The 23,228-nt window shown below is 52.2% G+C and overlaps 32 non-coding genes across 32 annotated transcripts; 11 read left to right on the top strand and 21 right to left on the bottom strand.

Annotated features, from left to right (window-relative positions):
- Positions 1 to 96: 96 nt before the first annotated feature.
- TRNAE-UUC (transfer RNA glutamic acid (anticodon UUC)) lies at positions 97 to 168 on the bottom strand. The gene has a single exon. It is a non-coding gene; the product is annotated as a tRNA-Glu (tRNA).
- Positions 169 to 411: 243 nt separating this feature from the next.
- TRNAL-UAA (transfer RNA leucine (anticodon UAA)) lies at positions 412 to 494 on the top strand. Its single transcript has one exon. It is a non-coding gene; the product is annotated as a tRNA-Leu (tRNA).
- Positions 495 to 1,588: 1,094 nt separating this feature from the next.
- Positions 1,589 to 1,660, bottom strand: TRNAE-CUC (transfer RNA glutamic acid (anticodon CUC)). The gene has a single exon. It is a non-coding gene; the product is annotated as a tRNA-Glu (tRNA).
- A 618-nt stretch (positions 1,661 to 2,278) lies between these two features.
- On the bottom strand, positions 2,279 to 2,350 carry TRNAE-UUC (transfer RNA glutamic acid (anticodon UUC)). The gene has a single exon. It is a non-coding gene; the product is annotated as a tRNA-Glu (tRNA).
- A 243-nt stretch (positions 2,351 to 2,593) lies between these two features.
- Positions 2,594 to 2,676, top strand: TRNAL-UAA (transfer RNA leucine (anticodon UAA)). Its single transcript has one exon. It is a non-coding gene; the product is annotated as a tRNA-Leu (tRNA).
- A 1,094-nt stretch (positions 2,677 to 3,770) lies between these two features.
- TRNAE-CUC (transfer RNA glutamic acid (anticodon CUC)) lies at positions 3,771 to 3,842 on the bottom strand. The gene has a single exon. It is a non-coding gene; the product is annotated as a tRNA-Glu (tRNA).
- Positions 3,843 to 4,460: 618 nt separating this feature from the next.
- On the bottom strand, positions 4,461 to 4,532 carry TRNAE-UUC (transfer RNA glutamic acid (anticodon UUC)). The gene has a single exon. It is a non-coding gene; the product is annotated as a tRNA-Glu (tRNA).
- A 243-nt stretch (positions 4,533 to 4,775) lies between these two features.
- TRNAL-UAA (transfer RNA leucine (anticodon UAA)) lies at positions 4,776 to 4,858 on the top strand. The gene has a single exon. It is a non-coding gene; the product is annotated as a tRNA-Leu (tRNA).
- Positions 4,859 to 5,952: 1,094 nt separating this feature from the next.
- Positions 5,953 to 6,024, bottom strand: TRNAE-CUC (transfer RNA glutamic acid (anticodon CUC)). The gene has a single exon. It is a non-coding gene; the product is annotated as a tRNA-Glu (tRNA).
- A 618-nt stretch (positions 6,025 to 6,642) lies between these two features.
- On the bottom strand, positions 6,643 to 6,714 carry TRNAE-UUC (transfer RNA glutamic acid (anticodon UUC)). Its single transcript has one exon. It is a non-coding gene; the product is annotated as a tRNA-Glu (tRNA).
- A 243-nt stretch (positions 6,715 to 6,957) lies between these two features.
- On the top strand, positions 6,958 to 7,040 carry TRNAL-UAA (transfer RNA leucine (anticodon UAA)). The gene has a single exon. It is a non-coding gene; the product is annotated as a tRNA-Leu (tRNA).
- Positions 7,041 to 8,134: 1,094 nt separating this feature from the next.
- On the bottom strand, positions 8,135 to 8,206 carry TRNAE-CUC (transfer RNA glutamic acid (anticodon CUC)). Its single transcript has one exon. It is a non-coding gene; the product is annotated as a tRNA-Glu (tRNA).
- A 618-nt stretch (positions 8,207 to 8,824) lies between these two features.
- On the bottom strand, positions 8,825 to 8,896 carry TRNAE-UUC (transfer RNA glutamic acid (anticodon UUC)). The gene has a single exon. It is a non-coding gene; the product is annotated as a tRNA-Glu (tRNA).
- Positions 8,897 to 9,139: 243 nt separating this feature from the next.
- Positions 9,140 to 9,222, top strand: TRNAL-UAG (transfer RNA leucine (anticodon UAG)). The gene has a single exon. It is a non-coding gene; the product is annotated as a tRNA-Leu (tRNA).
- A 1,094-nt stretch (positions 9,223 to 10,316) lies between these two features.
- On the bottom strand, positions 10,317 to 10,388 carry TRNAE-CUC (transfer RNA glutamic acid (anticodon CUC)). The gene has a single exon. It is a non-coding gene; the product is annotated as a tRNA-Glu (tRNA).
- A 618-nt stretch (positions 10,389 to 11,006) lies between these two features.
- On the bottom strand, positions 11,007 to 11,078 carry TRNAE-UUC (transfer RNA glutamic acid (anticodon UUC)). Its single transcript has one exon. It is a non-coding gene; the product is annotated as a tRNA-Glu (tRNA).
- A 243-nt stretch (positions 11,079 to 11,321) lies between these two features.
- TRNAL-UAA (transfer RNA leucine (anticodon UAA)) lies at positions 11,322 to 11,404 on the top strand. Its single transcript has one exon. It is a non-coding gene; the product is annotated as a tRNA-Leu (tRNA).
- A 1,094-nt stretch (positions 11,405 to 12,498) lies between these two features.
- Positions 12,499 to 12,570, bottom strand: TRNAE-CUC (transfer RNA glutamic acid (anticodon CUC)). Its single transcript has one exon. It is a non-coding gene; the product is annotated as a tRNA-Glu (tRNA).
- Positions 12,571 to 13,188: 618 nt separating this feature from the next.
- TRNAE-UUC (transfer RNA glutamic acid (anticodon UUC)) lies at positions 13,189 to 13,260 on the bottom strand. Its single transcript has one exon. It is a non-coding gene; the product is annotated as a tRNA-Glu (tRNA).
- Positions 13,261 to 13,503: 243 nt separating this feature from the next.
- TRNAL-UAA (transfer RNA leucine (anticodon UAA)) lies at positions 13,504 to 13,586 on the top strand. Its single transcript has one exon. It is a non-coding gene; the product is annotated as a tRNA-Leu (tRNA).
- A 1,094-nt stretch (positions 13,587 to 14,680) lies between these two features.
- Positions 14,681 to 14,752, bottom strand: TRNAE-CUC (transfer RNA glutamic acid (anticodon CUC)). Its single transcript has one exon. It is a non-coding gene; the product is annotated as a tRNA-Glu (tRNA).
- Positions 14,753 to 15,370: 618 nt separating this feature from the next.
- TRNAE-UUC (transfer RNA glutamic acid (anticodon UUC)) lies at positions 15,371 to 15,442 on the bottom strand. Its single transcript has one exon. It is a non-coding gene; the product is annotated as a tRNA-Glu (tRNA).
- Positions 15,443 to 15,685: 243 nt separating this feature from the next.
- On the top strand, positions 15,686 to 15,768 carry TRNAL-UAA (transfer RNA leucine (anticodon UAA)). The gene has a single exon. It is a non-coding gene; the product is annotated as a tRNA-Leu (tRNA).
- A 1,094-nt stretch (positions 15,769 to 16,862) lies between these two features.
- Positions 16,863 to 16,934, bottom strand: TRNAE-CUC (transfer RNA glutamic acid (anticodon CUC)). The gene has a single exon. It is a non-coding gene; the product is annotated as a tRNA-Glu (tRNA).
- Positions 16,935 to 17,552: 618 nt separating this feature from the next.
- TRNAE-UUC (transfer RNA glutamic acid (anticodon UUC)) lies at positions 17,553 to 17,624 on the bottom strand. Its single transcript has one exon. It is a non-coding gene; the product is annotated as a tRNA-Glu (tRNA).
- A 243-nt stretch (positions 17,625 to 17,867) lies between these two features.
- Positions 17,868 to 17,950, top strand: TRNAL-UAA (transfer RNA leucine (anticodon UAA)). The gene has a single exon. It is a non-coding gene; the product is annotated as a tRNA-Leu (tRNA).
- Positions 17,951 to 19,044: 1,094 nt separating this feature from the next.
- Positions 19,045 to 19,116, bottom strand: TRNAE-CUC (transfer RNA glutamic acid (anticodon CUC)). The gene has a single exon. It is a non-coding gene; the product is annotated as a tRNA-Glu (tRNA).
- Positions 19,117 to 19,734: 618 nt separating this feature from the next.
- On the bottom strand, positions 19,735 to 19,806 carry TRNAE-UUC (transfer RNA glutamic acid (anticodon UUC)). Its single transcript has one exon. It is a non-coding gene; the product is annotated as a tRNA-Glu (tRNA).
- Positions 19,807 to 20,049: 243 nt separating this feature from the next.
- TRNAL-UAA (transfer RNA leucine (anticodon UAA)) lies at positions 20,050 to 20,132 on the top strand. Its single transcript has one exon. It is a non-coding gene; the product is annotated as a tRNA-Leu (tRNA).
- Positions 20,133 to 21,226: 1,094 nt separating this feature from the next.
- TRNAE-CUC (transfer RNA glutamic acid (anticodon CUC)) lies at positions 21,227 to 21,298 on the bottom strand. The gene has a single exon. It is a non-coding gene; the product is annotated as a tRNA-Glu (tRNA).
- Positions 21,299 to 21,916: 618 nt separating this feature from the next.
- Positions 21,917 to 21,988, bottom strand: TRNAE-UUC (transfer RNA glutamic acid (anticodon UUC)). The gene has a single exon. It is a non-coding gene; the product is annotated as a tRNA-Glu (tRNA).
- A 243-nt stretch (positions 21,989 to 22,231) lies between these two features.
- Positions 22,232 to 22,314, top strand: TRNAL-UAA (transfer RNA leucine (anticodon UAA)). The gene has a single exon. It is a non-coding gene; the product is annotated as a tRNA-Leu (tRNA).
- Positions 22,315 to 23,228: the final 914 nt, after the last annotated feature.

Genomic DNA, 23,228 nt, shown 5'->3' with positions numbered 1-23,228 from the left:
CCTCCGCTTTCATCTATTGGGAGGGGTGCCTTTTTAAAGACCTTCTTTTAAAAAAGATACAGAGACAAATTAAGCAATCTATGCTTTAGAGGGATCTTCCCTGACCGGGAATCGAACCCGGGCCGCGGCGGTGAAAGCGCCAAATCCTAGCCACTAGACCACCAGGGAGTAGATGCTCTAGTGTGCCTGCCTTGCTCACCCCCTTATTGTGACTAAGCTAACTCCAATATAAAAATTAACGGTAAGGTCCGAGTGGGAGAAAGTTAGGTGTCACACAGTGTGTTTGTTATAAGCAATTACTTTTAACCTCCTGCAAAAGCCTTTTAACTCTGCAATCACCTCTTGCTGGACAGCTGGTGCTACAGCAGCAAGCATAAAAAGGGAGTTGAAGAAAGTAAATCCTTGGGTCTCACCAGGGTGGCCGAGTGGTTAAGGCGTTGGACTTAAGATCCAATGGACGTTTGTCCGCATGGGTTCGAGCCCCATTCCTGGTATGGGTTTTCAGCAGGTTTGTAGGAACGTGCAGATGCTTTTGAAAAGCATTTTCCTCCGCCCTCCTCGGCCTCCCACTGCCCCTCCCCAACAGTCCCCATTCAAGCCTCAGGTGTGGAGTCTGCTGCTACTCTTCTACCAGCATGGATGCTTCCCAGAGCAATGAAGTGCCATCTACACAGAGCCCCTGCCTAGAGAAATACACCTCCTATGTCTTTTTCCACTATAGGGAGCAGGAGAAACTGATTGCTTCCTGGGCAACATGGGTCTGCCACTAGAATTTGCAGATTTCTCCCCTTTTTTTGATTTACGCCTACAGGCTCTCCCTTCCCAGTGGAGCAGGATCTGCTGATGCAGGCCCGGCTGGCTCAAACGTGCAAAGGGTTCTCCACAGGCCTCTGGGAAAGAAATTGAGCAGAGTTTCCTGCCCCGCCTCCTCTCGCCTTCCGAACGGGCTTCCAAACGGGCAATGCCCTGACGGGTCCCCCACAACCTATCCTGCCCATGCCCACACCCCTGTATATGAGGGTGACCCATGTCCCTCACCCTCCATGCTCGAATGGAAGGCCTGTGTGTCCTGAGGGGAGCACCAGACAGGCATCTCTCAGGCCAGGCAGACACCTGTAGTACCTGTTAAGCTCCAAAGCCTGTACATTCCCAAGATGCAACACGTCACTATGCAAATCAGGCAGCCCTTGCCACACCCTCCCCGCCTCTGGCCTCTGCCGCTTTCCGTACGTGCAGCTCAGCTTTTTCTTACCCAGAGGCAGACTTCCGTTTTAGCAAACAGGTGGGTTGCAGTGGGTCCAGGACGCCATTTGGAGACAAAGCCTGCGGCCCAGTCAAAGGAGGACTACCTGCCACAGGCCATGGGGTCAGAAGCCTACAAAAGGAAGCGCGCCTCGGAATACAGGATCTCACTTGCTCAAGAGCCTTGCCTCCCACCATGGGAAGCAGCTCTAAAGGAACCTGGCGAAAATCATATTTTGAGCGATACTGCGTCATGCTAGGCAAATTGTGAGTCAGAAAAGCAACTTCATTTTGAGAAGCCCTGACCTACGGGAAGGAAAAGCTTTCAAGGTCAGAAGAGGGACTTTTCCCTGACCGGGAATCGAACCCGGGCCGCGGCGGTGAGAGCGCCGAATCCTAACCACTAGACCACCAGGGAGCCCAGAGCCGTGCAGCAAAAGTTCATACACTGCTCTCCGAGTGACAAAGCTCATGGGGGCTGAAAACATATTTTATTCTACAGCAAATATGAATCGGAACTTAATCCTCATGAAGCCACCAGACTGCCTGTCACTTCCAGGCACAGGCCATCCTCTCCCCCTTGCTACTGAACCGATGAATTCCTGCACAATCAGGATCCCCGGGAAAACCCAAGAGGGACACCTAGTGGCTGCTGATGGCGCACAGACAGCTGGTACACCTTCTCTCACCTATCTCGTTATTCAGCTTGCTGGAAGAATACATTGCGCTTAAGCGATTCAAGAGTGCAAAGGAGAAGAGTGCTCCAAAGTAGATGTATGCATCACAGCAGGGTTTTCCAGCAATTTACCTTTCTGTTGAGCTGGTACTGCACTTCACGCCAACATAGAGCACCTGACTGGGTGGGGGACTGCGTGCGCACAAAGGTGGCTTAGGTCAATGGGGGCAAAGCAACCTGGGGCACAGGAGAACAAGCCCAATTCCTCCGCTTTCATCTATTGGGAGGGGTGCCTTTTTAAAGACCTTCTTTTAAAAAAGATACACAGACAAATTAAGCAATCTATGCTTTAGAGGGATCTTCCCTGACCGGGAATCGAACCCGGGCCGCGGCGGTGAAAGCGCCAAATCCTAGCCACTAGACCACCAGGGAGTAGATGCTCTAGTGTAACTGCCTTGCTCACCCCCTTATTGTGACTAAGCTAACTCCAATATAAAAATTAACGGTAAGGTCCGAGTGGGAGAAAGTTAGGTGTCACACAGTGTGTTTGTTATAAGCAATTACTTTTAACCTCCTGCAAAAGCCTTTTAACTCTGCAATCACCTCTTGCTGGACAGCTGGTGCTACAGTAGCAAGCATAAAAAGGGAGTTGAAGAAAGTAAATCCTTGGGTCTCACCAGGGTGGCCGAGTGGTTAAGGCGTTGGACTTAAGATCCAATGGACGTTTGTCCGCATGGGTTCGAGCCCCATTCCTGGTATGGGTTTTCAGCAGGTTTGTAGGAACGTGCAGATGCTTTTGAAAAGCATTTTCCTCCGCCCTCCTCGGCCTCCCACTGCCCCTCCCCAACAGTCCCCATTCAAGCCTCAGGTGTGGAGTCTGCTGCTACTCTTCTACCAGCATGGATGCTTCCCAGAGCAATGAAGTGCCATCTACACAGAGCCCCTGCCTAGAGAAATACACCTCCTATGTCTTTTTCCACTATAGGGAGCAGGAGAAACTGATTGCTTCCTGGGCAACATGGGTCTGCCACTAGAATTTGCAGATTTCTCCCCTTTTTTTGATTTACGCCTACAGGCTCTCCCTTCCCAGTGGAGCAGGATCTGCTGATGCAGGCCCGGCTGGCTCAAACGTGCAAAGGGTTCTCCACAGGCCTCTGGGAAAGAAATTGAGCAGAGTTTCCTGCCCCGCCTCCTCTCGCCTTCCGAACGGGCTTCCAAACGGGCAATGCCCTGACGGGTCCCCCACAACCTATCCTGCCCATGCCCACACCCCTGTATATGAGGGTGACCCATGTCCCTCACCCTCCATGCTCGAATGGAAGGCCTGTGTGTCCTGAGGGGAGCACCAGACAGGCATCTCTCAGGCCAGGCAGACACCTGCAGTACCTGTTAAGCTCCAAAGCCTGTACATTCCCAAGATGCAACACGTCACTATGCAAATCAGGCAGCCCTTGCCACACCCTCCCCGCCTCTGGCCTCTGCCGCTTTCCGTACGTGCAGCTCAGCTTTTTCTTACCCAGAGGCAGACTTCCGTTTTAGCAAACAGGTGGGTTGCAGTGGGTCCAGGACGCCATTTGGAGACAAAGCCTGCGGCCCAGTCAAAGGAGGACTACCTGCCACAGGCCATGGGGTCAGAAGCCTACAAAAGGAAGCGCGCCTCGGAATACAGGATCTCACTTGCTCAAGAGCCTTGCCTCCCACCATGGGAAGCAGCTCTAAAGGAACCTTGCGAAAATCATATTTTGAGCGATACTGCGTCATGCTAGGCAAATTGTGAGTCAGAAAAGCAACTTCATTTTGAGAAGCCCTGACCTACGGGAAGGAAAAGCTTTCAAGGTCAGAAGAGGGACTTTTCCCTGACCGGGAATCGAACCCGGGCCGCGGCGGTGAGAGCGCCGAATCCTAACCACTAGACCACCAGGGAGCCCAGAGCCGTGCAGCAAAAGTTCATACACTGCTCTCCGAGTGACAAAGCTCATGGGGGCTGAAAACATATTTTATTCTACAGCAAATATGAATCGGAACTTAATCCTCATGATGCCACCAGACTGCCTGTCACTTCCAGGCACAGGCCATCCTCTCCCCCTTGCTACTGAACCGATGAATTCCTGCACAATCAGGATCCCCGGGAAAACCCAAGAGGGACACCTAGTGGCTGCTGATGGCGCACAGACAGCTGGTACACCTTCTCTCACCTATCTCGTTATTCAGCTTGCTGGAAGAATACATTGCGCTTAAGCGATTCAAGAGTGCAAAGGAGAAGAGTGCTCCAAAGTAGATGTATGCATCACAGCAGGGTTTTCCAGCAATTTACCTTTCTGTTGAGCTGGTACTGCACTTCACGCCAACATAGAGCACCTGACTGGGTGGGGGACTGCGTGCGCACAAAGGTGGCTTAGGTCAATGGGGGCAAAGCAACCTGGGGCACAGGAGAACAAGCCCCATTCCTCCGCTTTCATCTATTGGGAGGGGTGCCTTTTTAAAGACCTTCTTTTAAAAAAGATACACAGACAAATTAAGCAATCTATGCTTTAGAGGGATCTTCCCTGACCGGGAATCGAACCCGGGCCGCGGCGGTGAAAGCGCCGAATCCTAGCCACTAGACCACCAGGGAGTAGATGCTCTAGTGTGCCTGCCTTGCTCACCCCCTTATTGTGACTAAGCTAACTCCAATATAAAAATTAACGGTAAGGTCCGAGTGGGAGAAAGTTAGGTGTCACACAGTGTGTTTGTTATAAGCAATTACTTTTAACCTCCTGCAAAAGCCTTTTAACTCTGCAATCACCTCTTGCTGGACAGCTGGTGCTACAGCAGCAAGCATAAAAAGGGAGTTGAAGAAAGTAAATCCTTGGGTCTCACCAGGGTGGCCGAGTGGTTAAGGCGTTGGACTTAAGATCCAATGGACGTTTGTCCGCATGGGTTCGAGCCCCATTCCTGGTATGGGTTTTCAGCAGGTTTGTAGGAACGTGCAGATGCTTTTGAAAAGCATTTTCCTCCGCCCTCCTCGGCCTCCCACTGCCCCTCCCCAACAGTCCCCATTCAAGCCTCAGGTGTGGAGTCTGCTGCTACTCTTCTACCAGCATGGATGCTTCCCAGAGCAATGAAGTGCCATCTACACAGAGCCCCTGCCTAGAGAAATACACCTCCTATGTCTTTTTCCACTATAGGGAGCAGGAGAAACTGATTGCTTCCTGGGCAACATGGGTCTGCCACTAGAATTTGCAGATTTCTCCCCTTTTTTTGATTTACGCCTACAGGCTCTCCCTTCCCAGTGGAGCAGGATCTGCTGATGCAGGCCCGGCTGGCTCAAACGTGCAAAGGGTTCTCCACAGGCCTCTGGGAAAGAAATTGAGCAGAGTTTCCTGCCCCGCCTCCTCTCGCCTTCCGAACGGGCTTCCAAACGGGCAATGCCCTGACGGGTCCCCCACAACCTATCCTGCCCATGCCCACACCCCTGTATATGAGGGTGACCCATGTCCCTCACCCTCCATGCTCGAATGGAAGGCCTGTGTGTCCTGAGGGGAGCACCAGACAGGCATCTCTCAGGCCAGGCAGACACCTGCAGTACCTGTTAAGCTCCAAAGCCTGTACATTCCCAAGATGCAACACGTCACTATGCAAATCAGGCAGCCCTTGCCACACCCTCCCCGCCTCTGGCCTCTGCCGCTTTCCGTACGTGCAGCTCAGCTTTTTCTTACCCAGAGGCAGACTTCCGTTTTAGCAAACAGGTGGGTTGCAGTGGGTCCAGGACGCCATTTGGAGACAAAGCCTGCGGCCCAGTCAAAGGAGGACTACCTGCCACAGGCCATGGGGTCAGAAGCCTACAAAAGGAAGCGCGCCTCGGAATACAGGATCTCACTTGCTCAAGAGCCTTGCCTCCCACCATGGGAAGCAGCTCTAAAGGAACCTTGCGAAAATCATATTTTGAGCGATACTGCGTCATGCTAGGCAAATTGTGAGTCAGAAAAGCAACTTCATTTTGAGAAGCCCTGACCTACGGGAAGGAAAAGCTTTCAAGGTCAGAAGAGGGACTTTTCCCTGACCGGGAATCGAACCCGGGCCGCGGCGGTGAGAGCGCCGAATCCTAACCACTAGACCACCAGGGAGCCCAGAGCCGTGCAGCAAAAGTTCATACACTGCTCTCCGAGTGACAAAGCTCATGGGGGCTGAAAACATATTTTATTCTACAGCAAATATGAATCGGAACTTAATCCTCATGATGCCACCAGACTGCCTGTCACTTCCAGGCACAGGCCATCCTCTCCCCCTTGCTACTGAACCGATGAATTCCTGCACAATCAGGATCCCCGGGAAAACACAAGAGGGACACCTAGTGGCTGCTGATGGCGCACAGACAGCTGGTACACCTTCTCTCACCTATCTCGTTATTCAGCTTGCTGGAAGAATACATTGCGCTTAAGCGATTCAAGAGTGCAAAGGAGAAGAGTGCTCCAAAGTAGATGTATGCATCACAGCAGGGTTTTCCAGCAATTTACCTTTCTGTTGAGCTGGTACTGCACTTCACGCCAACATAGAGCACCTGACTGGGTGGGGGACTGCGTGCGCACAAAGGTGGCTTAGGTCAATGGGGGCAAAGCAACCTGGGGCACAGGAGAACAAGCCCCATTCCTCCGCTTTCATCTATTGGGAGGGGTGCCTTTTTAAAGACCTTCTTTTAAAAAAGATACACAGACAAATTAAGCAATCTATGCTTTAGAGGGATCTTCCCTGACCGGGAATCGAACCCGGGCCGCGGCGGTGAAAGCGCCGAATCCTAGCCACTAGACCACCAGGGAGTAGATGCTCTAGTGTGCCTGCCTTGCTCACCCCCTTATTGTGACTAAGCTAACTCCAATATAAAAATTAACGGTAAGGTCCGAGTGGGAGAAAGTTAGGTGTCACACAGTGTGTTTGTTATAAGCAATTACTTTTAACCTCCTGCAAAAGCCTTTTAACTCTGCAATCACCTCTTGCTGGACAGCTGGTGCTACAGCAGCAAGCATAAAAAGGGAGTTGAAGAAAGTAAATCCTTGGGTCTCACCAGGGTGGCCGAGTGGTTAAGGCGTTGGACTTAAGATCCAATGGACGTTTGTCCGCATGGGTTCGAGCCCCATTCCTGGTATGGGTTTTCAGCAGGTTTGTAGGAACGTGCAGATGCTTTTGAAAAGCATTTTCCTCCGCCCTCCTCGGCCTCCCACTGCCCCTCCCCAACAGTCCCCATTCAAGCCTCAGGTGTGGAGTCTGCTGCTACTCTTCTACCAGCATGGATGCTTCCCAGAGCAATGAAGTGCCATCTACACAGAGCCCCTGCCTAGAGAAATACACCTCCTATGTCTTTTTCCACTATAGGGAGCAGGAGAAACTGATTGCTTCCTGGGCAACATGGGTCTGCCACTAGAATTTGCAGATTTCTCCCCTTTTTTTGATTTACGCCTACAGGCTCTCCCTTCCCAGTGGAGCAGGATCTGCTGATGCAGGCCCGGCTGGCTCAAACGTGCAAAGGGTTCTCCACAGGCCTCTGGGAAAGAAATTGAGCAGAGTTTCCTGCCCCGCCTCCTCTCGCCTTCCGAACGGGCTTCCAAACGGGCAATGCCCTGACGGGTCCCCCACAACCTATCCTGCCCATGCCCACACCCCTGTATATGAGGGTGACCCATGTCCCTCACCCTCCATGCTCGAATGGAAGGCCTGTGTGTCCTGAGGGGAGCACCAGACAGGCATCTCTCAGGCCAGGCAGACACCTGCAGTACCTGTTAAGCTCCAAAGCCTGTACATTCCCAAGATGCAACACGTCACTATGCAAATCAGGCAGCCCTTGCCACACCCTCCCCGCCTCTGGCCTCTGCCGCTTTCCGTACGTGCAGCTCAGCTTTTTCTTACCCAGAGGCAGACTTCCGTTTTAGCAAACAGGTGGGTTGCAGTGGGTCCAGGACGCCATTTGGAGACAAAGCCTGCGGCCCAGTCAAAGGAGGACTACCTGCCACAGGCCATGGGGTCAGAAGCCTACAAAAGGAAGCGCGCCTCGGAATACAGGATCTCACTTGCTCAAGAGCCTTGCCTCCCACCATGGGAAGCAGCTCTAAAGGAACCTTGCGAAAATCATATTTTGAGCGATACTGCGTCATGCTAGGCAAATTGTGAGTCAGAAAAGCAACTTCATTTTGAGAAGCCCTGACCTACGGGAAGGAAAAGCTTTCAAGGTCAGAAGAGGGACTTTTCCCTGACCGGGAATCGAACCCGGGCCGCGGCGGTGAGAGCGCCGAATCCTAACCACTAGACCACCAGGGAGCCCAGAGCCGTGCAGCAAAAGTTCATACACTGCTCTCCGAGTGACAAAGCTCATGGGGGCTGAAAACATATTTTATTCTACAGCAAATATGAATCGGAACTTAATCCTCATGATGCCACCAGACTGCCTGTCACTTCCAGGCACAGGCCATCCTCTCCCCCTTGCTACTGAACCGATGAATTCCTGCACAATCAGGATCCCCGGGAAAACCCAAGAGGGACACCTAGTGGCTGCTGATGGCGCACAGACAGCTGGTACACCTTCTCTCACCTATCTCGTTATTCAGCTTGCTGGAAGAATACATTGCGCTTAAGCGATTCAAGAGTGCAAAGGAGAAGAGTGCTCCAAAGTAGATGTATGCATCACAGCAGGGTTTTCCAGCAATTTACCTTTCTGTTGAGCTGGTACTGCACTTCACGCCAACATAGAGCACCTGACTGGGTGGGGGACTGCGTGCGCACAAAGGTGGCTTAGGTCAATGGGGGCAAAGCAACCTGGGGCACAGGAGAACAAGCCCAATTCCTCCGCTTTCATCTATTGGGAGGGGTGCCTTTTTAAAGACCTTCTTTTAAAAAAGATACACAGACAAATTAAGCAATCTATGCTTTAGAGGGATCTTCCCTGACCGGGAATCGAACCCGGGCCACGGCGGTGAAAGCGCCGAATCCTAGCCACTAGACCACCAGGGAGTAGATGCTCTAGTGTGCCTGCCTTGCTCACCCCCTTATTGTGACTAAGCTAACTCCAATATAAAAATTAACGGTAAGGTCCGAGTGGGAGAAAGTTAGGTGTCACACAGTGTGTTTGTTATAAGCAATTACTTTTAACCTCCTGCAAAAGCCTTTTAACTCTGCAATCACCTCTTGCTGGACAGCTGGTGCTACAGCAGCAAGCATAAAAAGGGAGTTGAAGAAAGTAAATCCTTGGGTCTCACCAGGGTGGCCGAGTGGTTAAGGCGTTGGACTTAGGATCCAATGGACGTTTGTCCGCATGGGTTCGAGCCCCATTCCTGGTATGGGTTTTCAGCAGGTTTGTAGGAACGTGCAGATGCTTTTGAAAAGCATTTTCCTCCGCCCTCCTCGGCCTCCCACTGCCCCTCCCCAACAGTCCCCATTCAAGCCTCAGGTGTGGAGTCTGCTGCTACTCTTCTACCAGCATGGATGCTTCCCAGAGCAATGAAGTGCCATCTACACAGAGCCCCTGCCTAGAGAAATACACCTCCTATGTCTTTTTCCACTATAGGGAGCAGGAGAAACTGATTGCTTCCTGGGCAACATGGGTCTGCCACTAGAATTTGCAGATTTCTCCCCTTTTTTTGATTTACGCCTACAGGCTCTCCCTTCCCAGTGGAGCAGGATCTGCTGATGCAGGCCCAGCTGGCTCAAACGTGCAAAGGGTTCTCCACAGGCCTCTGGGAAAGAAATTGAGCAGAGTTTCCTGCCCCGCCTCCTCTCGCCTTCCGAACGGGCTTCCAAACGGGCAATGCCCTGACGGGTCCCCCACAACCTATCCTGCCCATGCCCACACCCCTGTATATGAGGGTGACCCATGTCCCTCACCCTCCATGCTCGAATGGAAGGCCTGTGTGTCCTGAGGGGAGCACCAGACAGGCATCTCTCAGGCCAGGCAGACACCTGCAGTACCTGTTAAGCTCCAAAGCCTGTACATTCCCAAGATGCAACAGGTCACTATGCAAATCAGGCAGCCCTTGCCACACCCTCCCCGCCTCTGGCCTCTGCCGCTTTCCGTACGTGCAGCTCAGCTTTTTCTTACCCAGAGGCAGACTTCCGTTTTAGCAAACAGGTGGGTTGCAGTGGGTCCAGGACGCCATTTGGAGACAAAGCCTGCGGCCCAGTCAAAGGAGGACTACCTGCCACAGGCCATGGGGTCAGAAGCCTACAAAAGGAAGCGCGCCTCGGAATACAGGATCTCACTTGCTCAAGAGCCTTGCCTCCCACCATGGGAAGCAGCTCTAAAGGAACCTTGCGAAAATCATATTTTGAGCGATACTGCGTCATGCTAGGCAAATTGTGAGTCAGAAAAGCAACTTCATTTTGAGAAGCCCTGACCTACGGGAAGGAAAAGCTTTCAAGGTCAGAAGAGGGACTTTTCCCTGACCGGGAATCGAACCCGGGCCGCGGCGGTGAGAGCGCCGAATCCTAACCACTAGACCACCAGGGAGCCCAGAGCCGTGCAGCAAAAGTTCATACACTGCTCTCCGAGTGACAAAGCTCATGGGGGCTGAAAACATATTTTATTCTACAGCAAATATGAATCGGAACTTAATCCTCATGATGCCACCAGACTGCCTGTCACTTCCAGGCACAGGCCATCCTCTCCCCCTTGCTACTGAACCGATGAATTCCTGCACAATCAGGATCCCCGGGAAAACCCAAGAGGGACACCTAGTGGCTGCTGATGGCGCACAGACAGCTGGTACACCTTCTCTCACCTATCTCGTTATTCAGCTTGCTGGAAGAATACATTGCGCTTAAGCGATTCAAGAGTGCAAAGGAGAAGAGTGCTCCAAAGTAGATGTATGCATCACAGCAGGGTTTTCCAGCAATTTACCTTTCTGTTGAGCTGGTACTGCACTTCACGCCAACATAGAGCACCTGACTGGGTGGGGGACTGCGTGCGCACAAAGGTGGCTTAGGTCAATGGGGGCAAAGCAACCTGGGGCACAGGAGAACAAGCCCAATTCCTCCGCTTTCATCTATTGGGAGGGGTGCCTTTTTAAAGACCTTCTTTTAAAAAAGATACACAGACAAATTAAGCAATCTATGCTTTAGAGGGATCTTCCCTGACCGGGAATCGAACCCGGGCCACGGCGGTGAAAGCGCCGAATCCTAGCCACTAGACCACCAGGGAGTAGATGCTCTAGTGTGCCTGCCTTGCTCACCCCCTTATTGTGACTAAGCTAACTCCAATATAAAAATTAACGGTAAGGTCCGAGTGGGAGAAAGTTAGGTGTCACACAGTGTGTTTGTTATAAGCAATTACTTTTAACCTCCTGCAAAAGCCTTTTAACTCTGCAATCACCTCTTGCTGGACAGCTGGTGCTACAGCAGCAAGCATAAAAAGGGAGTTGAAGAAAGTAAATCCTTGGGTCTCACCAGGGTGGCCGAGTGGTTAAGGCGTTGGACTTAAGATCCAATGGACGTTTGTCCGCATGGGTTCGAGCCCCATTCCTGGTATGGGTTTTCAGCAGGTTTGTAGGAACGTGCAGATGCTTTTGAAAAGCATTTTCCTCCGCCCTCCTCGGCCTCCCACTGCCCCTCCCCAACGGTCCCCATTCAAGCCTCAGGTGTGGAGTCTGCTGCTACTCTTCTACCAGCATGGATGCTTCCCAGAGCAATGAAGTGCCATCTACACAGAGCCCCTGCCTAGAGAAATACACCTCCTATGTCTTTTTCCACTATAGGGAGCAGGAGAAACTGATTGCTTCCTGGGCAACATGGGTCTGCCACTAGAATTTGCAGATTTCTCCCCTTTTTTTGATTTACGCCTACAGGCTCTCCCTTCCCAGTGGAGCAGGATCTGCTGATGCAGGCCCGGCTGGCTCAAACGTGCAAAGGGTTCTCCACAGGCCTCTGGGAAAGAAATTGAGCAGAGTTTCCTGCCCCGCCTCCTCTCGCCTTCCGAACGGGCTTCCAAACGGGCAATGCCCTGACGGGTCCCCCACAACCTATCCTGCCCATGCCCACACCCCTGTATATGAGGGTGACCCATGTCCCTCACCCTCCATGCTCGAATGGAAGGCCTGTGTGTCCTGAGGGGAGCACCAGACAGGCATCTCTCAGGCCAGGCAGACACCTGCAGTACCTGTTAAGCTCCAAAGCCTGTACATTCCCAAGATGCAACAGGTCACTATGCAAATCAGGCAGCCCTTGCCACACCCTCCCCGCCTCTGGCCTCTGCCGCTTTCCGTACGTGCAGCTCAGCTTTTTCTTACCCAGAGGCAGACTTCCGTTTTAGCAAACAGGTGGGTTGCAGTGGGTCCAGGACGCCATTTGGAGACAAAGCCTGCGGCCCAGTCAAAGGAGGACTACCTGCCACAGGCCATGGGGTCAGAAGCCTACAAAAGGAAGCGCGCCTCGGAATACAGGATCTCACTTGCTCAAGAGCCTTGCCTCCCACCATGGGAAGCAGCTCTAAAGGAACCTTGCGAAAATCATATTTTGAGCGATACTGCGTCATGCTAGGCAAATTGTGAGTCAGAAAAGCAACTTCATTTTGAGAAGCCCTGACCTACGGGAAGGAAAAGCTTTCAAGGTCAGAAGAGGGACTTTTCCCTGACCGGGAATCGAACCCGGGCCGCGGCGGTGAGAGCGCCGAATCCTAACCACTAGACCACCAGGGAGCCCAGAGCCGTGCAGCAAAAGTTCATACACTGCTCTCCGAGTGACAAAGCTCATGGGGGCTGAAAACATATTTTATTCTACAGCAAATATGAATCGGAACTTAATCCTCATGATGCCACCAGACTGCCTGTCACTTCCAGGCACAGGCCATCCTCTCCCCCTTGCTACTGAACCGATGAATTCCTGCACAATCAGGATCCCTGGGAAAACCCAAGAGGGACACCTAGTGGCTGCTGATGGCGCACAGACAGCTGGTACACCTTCTCTCACCTATCTCGTTATTCAGCTTGCTGGAAGAATACATTGCGCTTAAGCGATTCAAGAGTGCAAAGGAGAAGAGTGCTCCAAAGTAGATGTATGCATCACAGCAGGGTTTTCCAGCAATTTACCTTTCTGTTGAGCTGGTACTGCACTTCACGCCAACATAGAGCACCTGACTGGGTGGGGGACTGCGTGCGCACAAAGGTGGCTTAGGTCAATGGGGGCAAAGCAACCTGGGGCACAGGAGAACAAGCCCCATTCCTCCGCTTTCATCTATTGGGAGGGGTGCCTTTTTAAAGACCTTCTTTTAAAAAAGATACACAGACAAATTAAGCAATCTATGCTTTAGAGGGATCTTCCCTGACCGGGAATCGAACCCGGGCCGCGGCGGTGAAAGCGCCGAATCCTAGCCACTAGACCACCAGGGAGTAGATGCTCTAGTGTGCCTGCCTTGCTCACCCCCTTATTGTGACTAAGCTAACTCCAATATAAAAATTAACGGTAAGGTCCGAGTGGGAGAAAGTTAGGTGTCACACAGTGTGTTTGTTATAAGCAATTACTTTTAACCTCCTGCAAAAGCCTTTTAACTCTGCAATCACCTCTTGCTGGACAGCTGGTGCTACAGCAGCAAGCATAAAAAGGGAGTTGAAGAAAGTAAATCCTTGGGTCTCACCAGGGTGGCCGAGTGGTTAAGGCGTTGGACTTAAGATCCAATGGACGTTTGTCCGGATGGGTTCGAGCCCCATTCCTGGTATGGGTTTTCAGCAGGTTTGTAGGAACGTGCAGATGCTTTTGAAAAGCATTTTCCTCCGCCCTCCTCGGCCTCCCACTGCCCCTCCCCAACAGTCCCCATTCAAGCCTCAGGTGTGGAGTCTGCTGCTACTCTTCTACCAGCATGGATGCTTCCCAGAGCAATGAAGTGCCATCTACACAGAGCCCCTGCCTAGAGAAATACACCTCCTATGTCTTTTTCCACTATAGGGAGCAGGAGAAACTGATTGCTTCCTGGGCAACATGGGTCTGCCACTAGAATTTGCAGATTTCTCCCCTTTTTTTGATTTACGCCTACAGGCTCTCCCTTCCCAGTGGAGCAGGATCTGCTGATGCAGGCCCGGCTGGCTCAAACGTGCAAAGGGTTCTCCACAGGCCTCTGGGAAAGAAATTGAGCAGAGTTTCCTGCCCCGCCTCCTCTCGCCTTCCGAACGGGCTTCCAAACGGGCAATGCCCTGACGGGTCCCCCACAACCTATCCTGCCCATGCCCACACCCCTGTATATGAGGGTGACCCATGTCCCTCACCCTCCATGCTCGAATGGAAGGCCTGTGTGTCCTGAGGGGAGCACCAGACAGGCATCTCTCAGGCCAGGCAGACACCTGCAGTACCTGTTAAGCTCCAAAGCCTGTACATTCCCAAGATGCAACACGTCACTATGCAAATCAGGCAGCCCTTGCCACACCCTCCCCGCCTCTGGCCTCTGCCGCTTTCCGTACGTGCAGCTCAGCTTTTTCTTACCCAGAGGCAGACTTCCGTTTTAGCAAACAGGTGGGTTGCAGTGGGTCCAGGACGCCATTTGGAGACAAAGCCTGCGGCCCAGTCAAAGGAGGACTACCTGCCACAGGCCATGGGGTCAGAAGCCTACAAAAGGAAGCGCGCCTCGGAATACAGGATCTCACTTGCTCAAGAGCCTTGCCTCCCACCATGGGAAGCAGCTCTAAAGGAACCTTGCGAAAATCATATTTTGAGCGATACTGCGTCATGCTAGGCAAATTGTGAGTCAGAAAAGCAACTTCATTTTGAGAAGCCCTGACCTACGGGAAGGAAAAGCTTTCAAGGTCAGAAGAGGGACTTTTCCCTGACCGGGAATCGAACCCGGGCCGCGGCGGTGAGAGCGCCGAATCCTAACCACTAGACCACCAGGGAGCCCAGAGCCGTGCAGCAAAAGTTCATACACTGCTCTCCGAGTGACAAAGCTCATGGGGGCTGAAAACATATTTTATTCTACAGCAAATATGAATCGGAACTTAATCCTCATGATGCCACCAGACTGCCTGTCACTTCCAGGCACAGGCCATCCTCTCCCCCTTGCTACTGAACCGATGAATTCCTGCACAATCAGGATCCCCGGGAAAACCCAAGAGGGACACCTAGTGGCTGCTGATGGCGCACAGACAGCTGGTACACCTTCTCTCACCTATCTCGTTATTCAGCTTGCTGGAAGAATACATTGCGCTTAAGCGATTCAAGAGTGCAAAGGAGAAGAGTGCTCCAAAGTAGATGTATGCATCACAGCAGGGTTTTCCAGCAATTTACCTTTCTGTTGAGCTGGTACTGCACTTCACGCCAACATAGAGCACCTGACTGGGTGGGGGACTGCGTGCGCACAAAGGTGGCTTAGGTCAATGGGGGCAAAGCAACCTGGGGCACAGGAGAACAAGCCCAATTCCTCCGCTTTCATCTATTGGGAGGGGTGCCTTTTTAAAGACCTTCTTTTAAAAAAGATACACAGACAAATTAAGCAATCTATGCTTTAGAGGGATCTTCCCTGACCGGGAATCGAACCCGGCCCGCGGCGGTGAAAGCGCCGAATCCTAGCCACTAGACCACCAGGGAGTAGATGCTCTAGTGTAACTGCCTTGCTCACCCCCTTATTGTGACTAAGCTAACTCCAATATAAAAATTAACGGTAAGGTCCGAGTGGGAGAAAGTTAGGTGTCACACAGTGTGTTTGTTATAAGCAATTACTTTTAACCTCCTGCAAAAGCCTTTTAACTCTGCAATCACCTCTTGCTGGACAGCTGGTGCTACAGTAGCAAGCATAAAAAGGGAGTTGAAGAAAGTAAATCCTTGGGTCTCACCAGGGTGGCCGAGTGGTTAAGGCGTTGGACTTAAGATCCAATGGACGTTTGTCCGCATGGGTTCGAGCCCCATTCCTGGTATGGGTTTTCAGCAGGTTTGTAGGAACGTGCAGATGCTTTTGAAAAGCATTTTCCTCCGCCCTCCTCGGCCTCCCACTGCCCCTCCCCAACGGTCCCCATTCAAGCCTCAGGTGTGGAGTCTGCTGCTACTCTTCTACCAGCATGGATGCTTCCCAGAGCAATGAAGTGCCATCTACACAGAGCCCCTGCCTAGAGAAATACACCTCCTATGTCTTTTTCCACTATAGGGAGCAGGAGAAACTGATTGCTTCCTGGGCAACATGGGTCTGCCACTAGAATTTGCAGATTTCTCCCCTTTTTTTGATTTACGCCTACAGGCTCTCCCTTCCCAGTGGAGCAGGATCTGCTGATGCAGGCCCGGCTGGCTCAAACGTGCAAAGGGTTCTCCACAGGCCTCTGGGAAAGAAATTGAGCAGAGTTTCCTGCCCCGCCTCCTCTCGCCTTCCGAACGGGCTTCCAAACGGGCAATGCCCTGACGGGTCCCCCACAACCTATCCTGCCCATGCCCACACCCCTGTATATGAGGGTGACCCATGTCCCTCACCCTCCATGCTCGAATGGAAGGCCTGTGTGTCCTGAGGGGAGCACCAGACAGGCATCTCTCAGGCCAGGCAGACACCTGCAGTACCTGTTAAGCTCCAAAGCCTGTACATTCCCAAGATGCAACAGGTCACTATGCAAATCAGGCAGCCCTTGCCACACCCTCCCCGCCTCTGGCCTCTGCCGCTTTCCGTACGTGCAGCTCAGCTTTTTCTTACCCAGAGGCAGACTTCCGTTTTAGCAAACAGGTGGGTTGCAGTGGGTCCAGGACGCCATTTGGAGACAAAGCCTGCGGCCCAGTCAAAGGAGGACTACCTGCCACAGGCCATGGGGTCAGAAGCCTACAAAAGGAAGCGCGCCTCGGAATACAGGATCTCACTTGCTCAAGAGCCTTGCCTCCCACCATGGGAAGCAGCTCTAAAGGAACCTTGCGAAAATCATATTTTGAGCGATACTGCGTCATGCTAGGCAAATTGTGAGTCAGAAAAGCAACTTCATTTTGAGAAGCCCTGACCTACGGGAAGGAAAAGCTTTCAAGGTCAGAAGAGGGACTTTTCCCTGACCGGGAATCGAACCCGGGCCGCGGCGGTGAGAGCGCCGAATCCTAACCACTAGACCACCAGGGAGCCCAGAGCCGTGCAGCAAAAGTTCATACACTGCTCTCCGAGTGACAAAGCTCATGGGGGCTGAAAACATATTTTATTCTACAGCAAATATGAATCGGAACTTAATCCTCATGATGCCACCAGACTGCCTGTCACTTCCAGGCACAGGCCATCCTCTCCCCCTTGCTACTGAACCGATGAATTCCTGCACAATCAGGATCCCCGGGAAAACCCAAGAGGGACACCTAGTGGCTGCTGATGGCGCACAGACAGCTGGTACACCTTCTCTCACCTATCTCGTTATTCAGCTTGCTGGAAGAATACATTGCGCTTAAGCGATTCAAGAGTGCAAAGGAGAAGAGTGCTCCAAAGTAGATGTATGCATCACAGCAGGGTTTTCCAGCAATTTACCTTTCTGTTGAGCTGGTACTGCACTTCACGCCAACATAGAGCACCTGACTGGGTGGGGGACTGCGTGCGCACAAAGGTGGCTTAGGTCAATGGGGGCAAAGCAACCTGGGGCACAGGAGAACAAGCCCCATTCCTCCGCTTTCATCTATTGGGAGGGGTGCCTTTTTAAAGACCTTCTTTTAAAAAAGATACACAGACAAATTAAGCAATCTATGCTTTAGAGGGATCTTCCCTGACCGGGAATCGAACCCGGGCCGCGGCGGTGAAAGCGCCGAATCCTAGCCACTAGACCACCAGGGAGTAGATGCTCTAGTGTGCCTGCCTTGCTCACCCCCTTATTGTGACTAAGCTAACTCCAATATAAAAATTAACGGTAAGGTCCGAGTGGGAGAAAGTTAGGTGTCACACAGTGTGTTTGTTATAAGCAATTACTTTTAACCTCCTGCAAAAGCCTTTTAACTCTGCAATCACCTCTTGCTGGACAGCTGGTGCTACAGCAGCAAGCATAAAAAGGGAGTTGAAGAAAGTAAATCCTTGGGTCTCACCAGGGTGGCCGAGTGGTTAAGGCGTTGGACTTAAGATCCAATGGACGTTTGTCCGGATGGGTTCGAGCCCCATTCCTGGTATGGGTTTTCAGCAGGTTTGTAGGAACGTGCAGATGCTTTTGAAAAGCATTTTCCTCCGCCCTCCTCGGCCTCCCACTGCCCCTCCCCAACAGTCCCCATTCAAGCCTCAGGTGTGGAGTCTGCTGCTACTCTTCTACCAGCATGGATGCTTCCCAGAGCAATGAAGTGCCATCTACACAGAGCCCCTGCCTAGAGAAATACACCTCCTATGTCTTTTTCCACTATAGGGAGCAGGAGAAACTGATTGCTTCCTGGGCAACATGGGTCTGCCACTAGAATTTGCAGATTTCTCCCCTTTTTTTGATTTACGCCTACAGGCTCTCCCTTCCCAGTGGAGCAGGATCTGCTGATGCAGGCCCGGCTGGCTCAAACGTGCAAAGGGTTCTCCACAGGCCTCTGGGAAAGAAATTGAGCAGAGTTTCCTGCCCCGCCTCCTCTCGCCTTCCGAACGGGCTTCCAAACGGGCAATGCCCTGACGGGTCCCCCACAACCTATCCTGCCCATGCCCACACCCCTGTATATGAGGGTGACCCATGTCCCTCACCCTCCATGCTCGAATGGAAGGCCTGTGTGTCCTGAGGGGAGCACCAGACAGGCATCTCTCAGGCCAGGCAGACACCTGCAGTACCTGTTAAGCTCCAAAGCCTGTACATTCCCAAGATGCAACACGTCACTATGCAAATCAGGCAGCCCTTGCCACACCCTCCCCGCCTCTGGCCTCTGCCGCTTTCCGTACGTGCAGCTCAGCTTTTTCTTACCCAGAGGCAGACTTCCGTTTTAGCAAACAGGTGGGTTGCAGTGGGTCCAGGACGCCATTTGGAGACAAAGCCTGCGGCCCAGTCAAAGGAGGACTACCTGCCACAGGCCATGGGGTCAGAAGCCTACAAAAGGAAGCGCGCCTCGGAATACAGGATCTCACTTGCTCAAGAGCCTTGCCTCCCACCATGGGAAGCAGCTCTAAAGGAACCTTGCGAAAATCATATTTTGAGCGATACTGCGTCATGCTAGGCAAATTGTGAGTCAGAAAAGCAACTTCATTTTGAGAAGCCCTGACCTACGGGAAGGAAAAGCTTTCAAGGTCAGAAGAGGGACTTTTCCCTGACCGGGAATCGAACCCGGGCCACGGCGGTGAGAGCGCCGAATCCTAACCACTAGACCACCAGGGAGCCCAGAGCCGTGCAGCAAAAGTTCATACACTGCTCTCCGAGTGACAAAGCTCATGGGGGCTGAAAACATATTTTATTCTACAGCAAATATGAATCGGAACTTAATCCTCATGATGCCACCAGACTGCCTGTCACTTCCAGGCACAGGCCATCCTCTCCCCCTTGCTACTGAACCGATGAATTCCTGCACAATCAGGATCCCCGGGAAAACCCAAGAGGGACACCTAGTGGCTGCTGATGGCGCACAGACAGCTGGTACACCTTCTCTCACCTATCTCGTTATTCAGCTTGCTGGAAGAATACATTGCGCTTAAGCGATTCAAGAGTGCAAAGGAGAAGAGTGCTCCAAAGTAGATGTATGCATCACAGCAGGGTTTTCCAGCAATTTACCTTTCTGTTGAGCTGGTACTGCACTTCACGCCAACATAGAGCACCTGACTGGGTGGGGGACTGCGTGCGCACAAAGGTGGCTTAGGTCAATGGGGGCAAAGCAACCTGGGGCACAGGAGAACAAGCCCAATTCCTCCGCTTTCATCTATTGGGAGGGGTGCCTTTTTAAAGACCTTCTTTTAAAAAAGATACACAGACAAATTAAGCAATCTATGCTTTAGAGGGATCTTCCCTGACCGGGAATCGAACCCGGCCCGCGGCGGTGAAAGCGCCGAATCCTAGCCACTAGACCACCAGGGAGTAGATGCTCTAGTGTAACTGCCTTGCTCACCCCCTTATTGTGACTAAGCTAACTCCAATATAAAAATTAACGGTAAGGTCCGAGTGGGAGAAAGTTAGGTGTCACACAGTGTGTTTGTTATAAGCAATTACTTTTAACCTCCTGCAAAAGCCTTTTAACTCTGCAATCACCTCTTGCTGGACAGCTGGTGCTACAGCAGCAAGCATAAAAAGGGAGTTGAAGAAAGTAAATCCTTGGGTCTCACCAGGGTGGCCGAGTGGTTAAGGCGTTGGACTTAAGATCCAATGGACGTTTGTCCGCATGGGTTCGAGCCCCATTCCTGGTATGGGTTTTCAGCAGGTTTGTAGGAACGTGCAGATGCTTTTGAAAAGCATTTTCCTCCGCCCTCCTCGGCCTCCCACTGCCCCTCCCCAACAGTCCCCATTCAAGCCTCAGGTGTGGAGTCTGCTGCTACTCTTCTACCAGCATGGATGCTTCCCAGAGCAATGAAGTGCCATCTACACAGAGCCCCTGCCTAGAGAAATACACCTCCTATGTCTTTTTCCACTATAGGGAGCAGGAGAAACTGATTGCTTCCTGGGCAACATGGGTCTGCCACTAGAATTTGCAGATTTCTCCCCTTTTTTTGATTTACGCCTACAGGCTCTCCCTTCCCAGTGGAGCAGGATCTGCTGATGCAGGCCCGGCTGGCTCAAACGTGCAAAGGGTTCTCCACAGGCCTCTGGGAAAGAAATTGAGCAGAGTTTCCTGCCCCGCCTCCTCTCGCCTTCCGAACGGGCTTCCAAACGGGCAATGCCCTGACGGGTCCCCCACAACCTATCCTGCCCATGCCCACACCCCTGTATATGAGGGTGACCCATGTCCCTCACCCTCCATGCTCGAATGGAAGGCCTGTGTGTCCTGAGGGGAGCACCAGACAGGCATCTCTCAGGCCAGGCAGACACCTGCAGTACCTGTTAAGCTCCAAAGCCTGTACATTCCCAAGATGCAACAGGTCACTATGCAAATCAGGCAGCCCTTGCCACACCCTCCCCGCCTCTGGCCTCTGCCGCTTTCCGTACGTGCAGCTCAGCTTTTTCTTACCCAGAGGCAGACTTCCGTTTTAGCAAACAGGTGGGTTGCAGTGGGTCCAGGACGCCATTTGGAGACAAAGCCTGCGGCCCAGTCAAAGGAGGACTACCTGCCACAGGCCATGGGGTCAGAAGCCTACAAAAGGAAGCGCGCCTCGGAATACAGGATCTCACTTGCTCAAGAGCCTTGCCTCCCACCATGGGAAGCAGCTCTAAAGGAACCTTGCGAAAATCATATTTTGAGCGATACTGCGTCATGCTAGGCAAATTGTGAGTCAGAAAAGCAACTTCATTTTGAGAAGCCCTGACCTACGGGAAGGAAAAGCTTTCAAGGTCAGAAGAGGGACTTTTCCCTGACCGGGAATCGAACCCGGGCCGCGGCGGTGAGAGCGCCGAATCCTAACCACTAGACCACCAGGGAGCCCAGAGCCGTGCAGCAAAAGTTCATACACTGCTCTCCGAGTGACAAAGCTCATGGGGGCTGAAAACATATTTTATTCTACAGCAAATATGAATCGGAACTTAATCCTCATGATGCCACCAGACTGCCTGTCACTTCCAGGCACAGGCCATCCTCTCCCCCTTGCTACTGAACCGATGAATTCCTGCACAATCAGGATCCCCGGGAAAACCCAAGAGGGACACCTAGTGGCTGCTGATGGCGCACAGACAGCTGGTACACCTTCTCTCACCTATCTCGTTATTCAGCTTGCTGGAAGAATACATTGCGCTTAAGCGATTCAAGAGTGCAAAGGAGAAGAGTGCTCCAAAGTAGATGTATGCATCACAGCAGGGTTTTCCAGCAATTTACCTTTCTGTTGAGCTGGTACTGCACTTCACGCCAACATAGAGCACCTGACTGGGTGGGGGACTGCGTGCGCACAAAGGTGGCTTAGGTCAATGGGGGCAAAGCAACCTGGGGCACAGGAGAACAAGCCCAATTCCTCCGCTTTCATCTATTGGGAGGGGTGCCTTTTTAAAGACCTTCTTTTAAAAAAGATACACAGACAAATTAAGCAATCTATGCTTTAGAGGGATCTTCCCTGACCGGGAATCGAACCCGGGCCACGGCGGTGAAAGCGCCGAATCCTAGCCACTAGACCACCAGGGAGTAGATGCTCTAGTGTGCCTGCCTTGCTCACCCCCTTATTGTGACTAAGCTAACTCCAATATAAAAATTAACGGTAAGGTCCGAGTGGGAGAAAGTTAGGTGTCACACAGTGTGTTTGTTATAAGCAATTACTTTTAACCTCCTGCAAAAGCCTTTTAACTCTGCAATCACCTCTTGCTGGACAGCTGGTGCTACAGCAGCAAGCATAAAAAGGGAGTTGAAGAAAGTAAATCCTTGGGACTCACCAGGGTGGCCGAGTGGTTAAGGCGTTGGACTTAAGATCCAATGGACGTTTGTCCGCATGGGTTCGAGCCCCATTCCTGGTATGGGTTTTCAGCAGGTTTGTAGGAACGTGCAGATGCTTTTGAAAAGCATTTTCCTCCGCCCTCCTCGGCCTCCCACTGCCCCTCCCCAACAGTCCCCATTCAAGCCTCAGGTGTGGAGTCTGCTGCTACTCTTCTACCAGCATGGATGCTTCCCAGAGCAATGAAGTGCCATCTACACAGAGCCCCTGCCTAGAGAAATACACCTCCTATGTCTTTTTCCACTATAGGGAGCAGGAGAAACTGATTGCTTCCTGGGCAACATGGGTCTGCCACTAGAATTTGCAGATTTCTCCCCTTTTTTTGATTTACGCCTACAGGCTCTCCCTTCCCAGTGGAGCAGGATCTGCTGATGCAGGCCCGGCTGGCTCAAACGTGCAAAGGGTTCTCCACAGGCCTCTGGGAAAGAAATTGAGCAGAGTTTCCTGCCCCGCCTCCTCTCGCCTTCCGAACGGGCTTCCAAACGGGCAATGCCCTGACGGGTCCCCCACAACCTATCCTGCCCATGCCCACACCCCTGTATATGAGGGTGACCCATGTCCCTCACCCTCCATGCTCGAATGGAAGGCCTGTGTGTCCTGAGGGGAGCACCAGACAGGCATCTCTCAGGCCAGGCAGACACCTGCAGTACCTGTTAAGCTCCAAAGCCTGTACATTCCCAAGATGCAACAGGTCACTATGCAAATCAGGCAGCCCTTGCCACACCCTCCCCGCCTCTGGCCTCTGCCGCTTTCCGTACGTGCAGCTCAGCTTTTTCTTACCCAGAGGCAGACTTCCGTTTTAGCAAACAGGTGGGTTGCAGTGGGTCCAGGACGCCATTTGGAGACAAAGCCTGCGGCCCAGTCAAAGGAGGACTACCTGCCACAGGCCATGGGGTCAGAAGCCTACAAAAGGAAGCGCGCCTCGGAATACAGGAT

Source organism: Lissotriton vulgaris, chromosome 4_1 (assembly GCF_964263255.1).
Source record: "Lissotriton vulgaris chromosome 4_1, aLisVul1.2, whole genome shotgun sequence".
NCBI classification, from domain to species: domain Eukaryota; kingdom Metazoa; phylum Chordata; class Amphibia; order Caudata; family Salamandridae; genus Lissotriton; species Lissotriton vulgaris.
The sequence above is the reverse complement of the archived record's forward strand: the minus strand, read 5'-3'. Positions and strand labels throughout refer to the sequence as shown.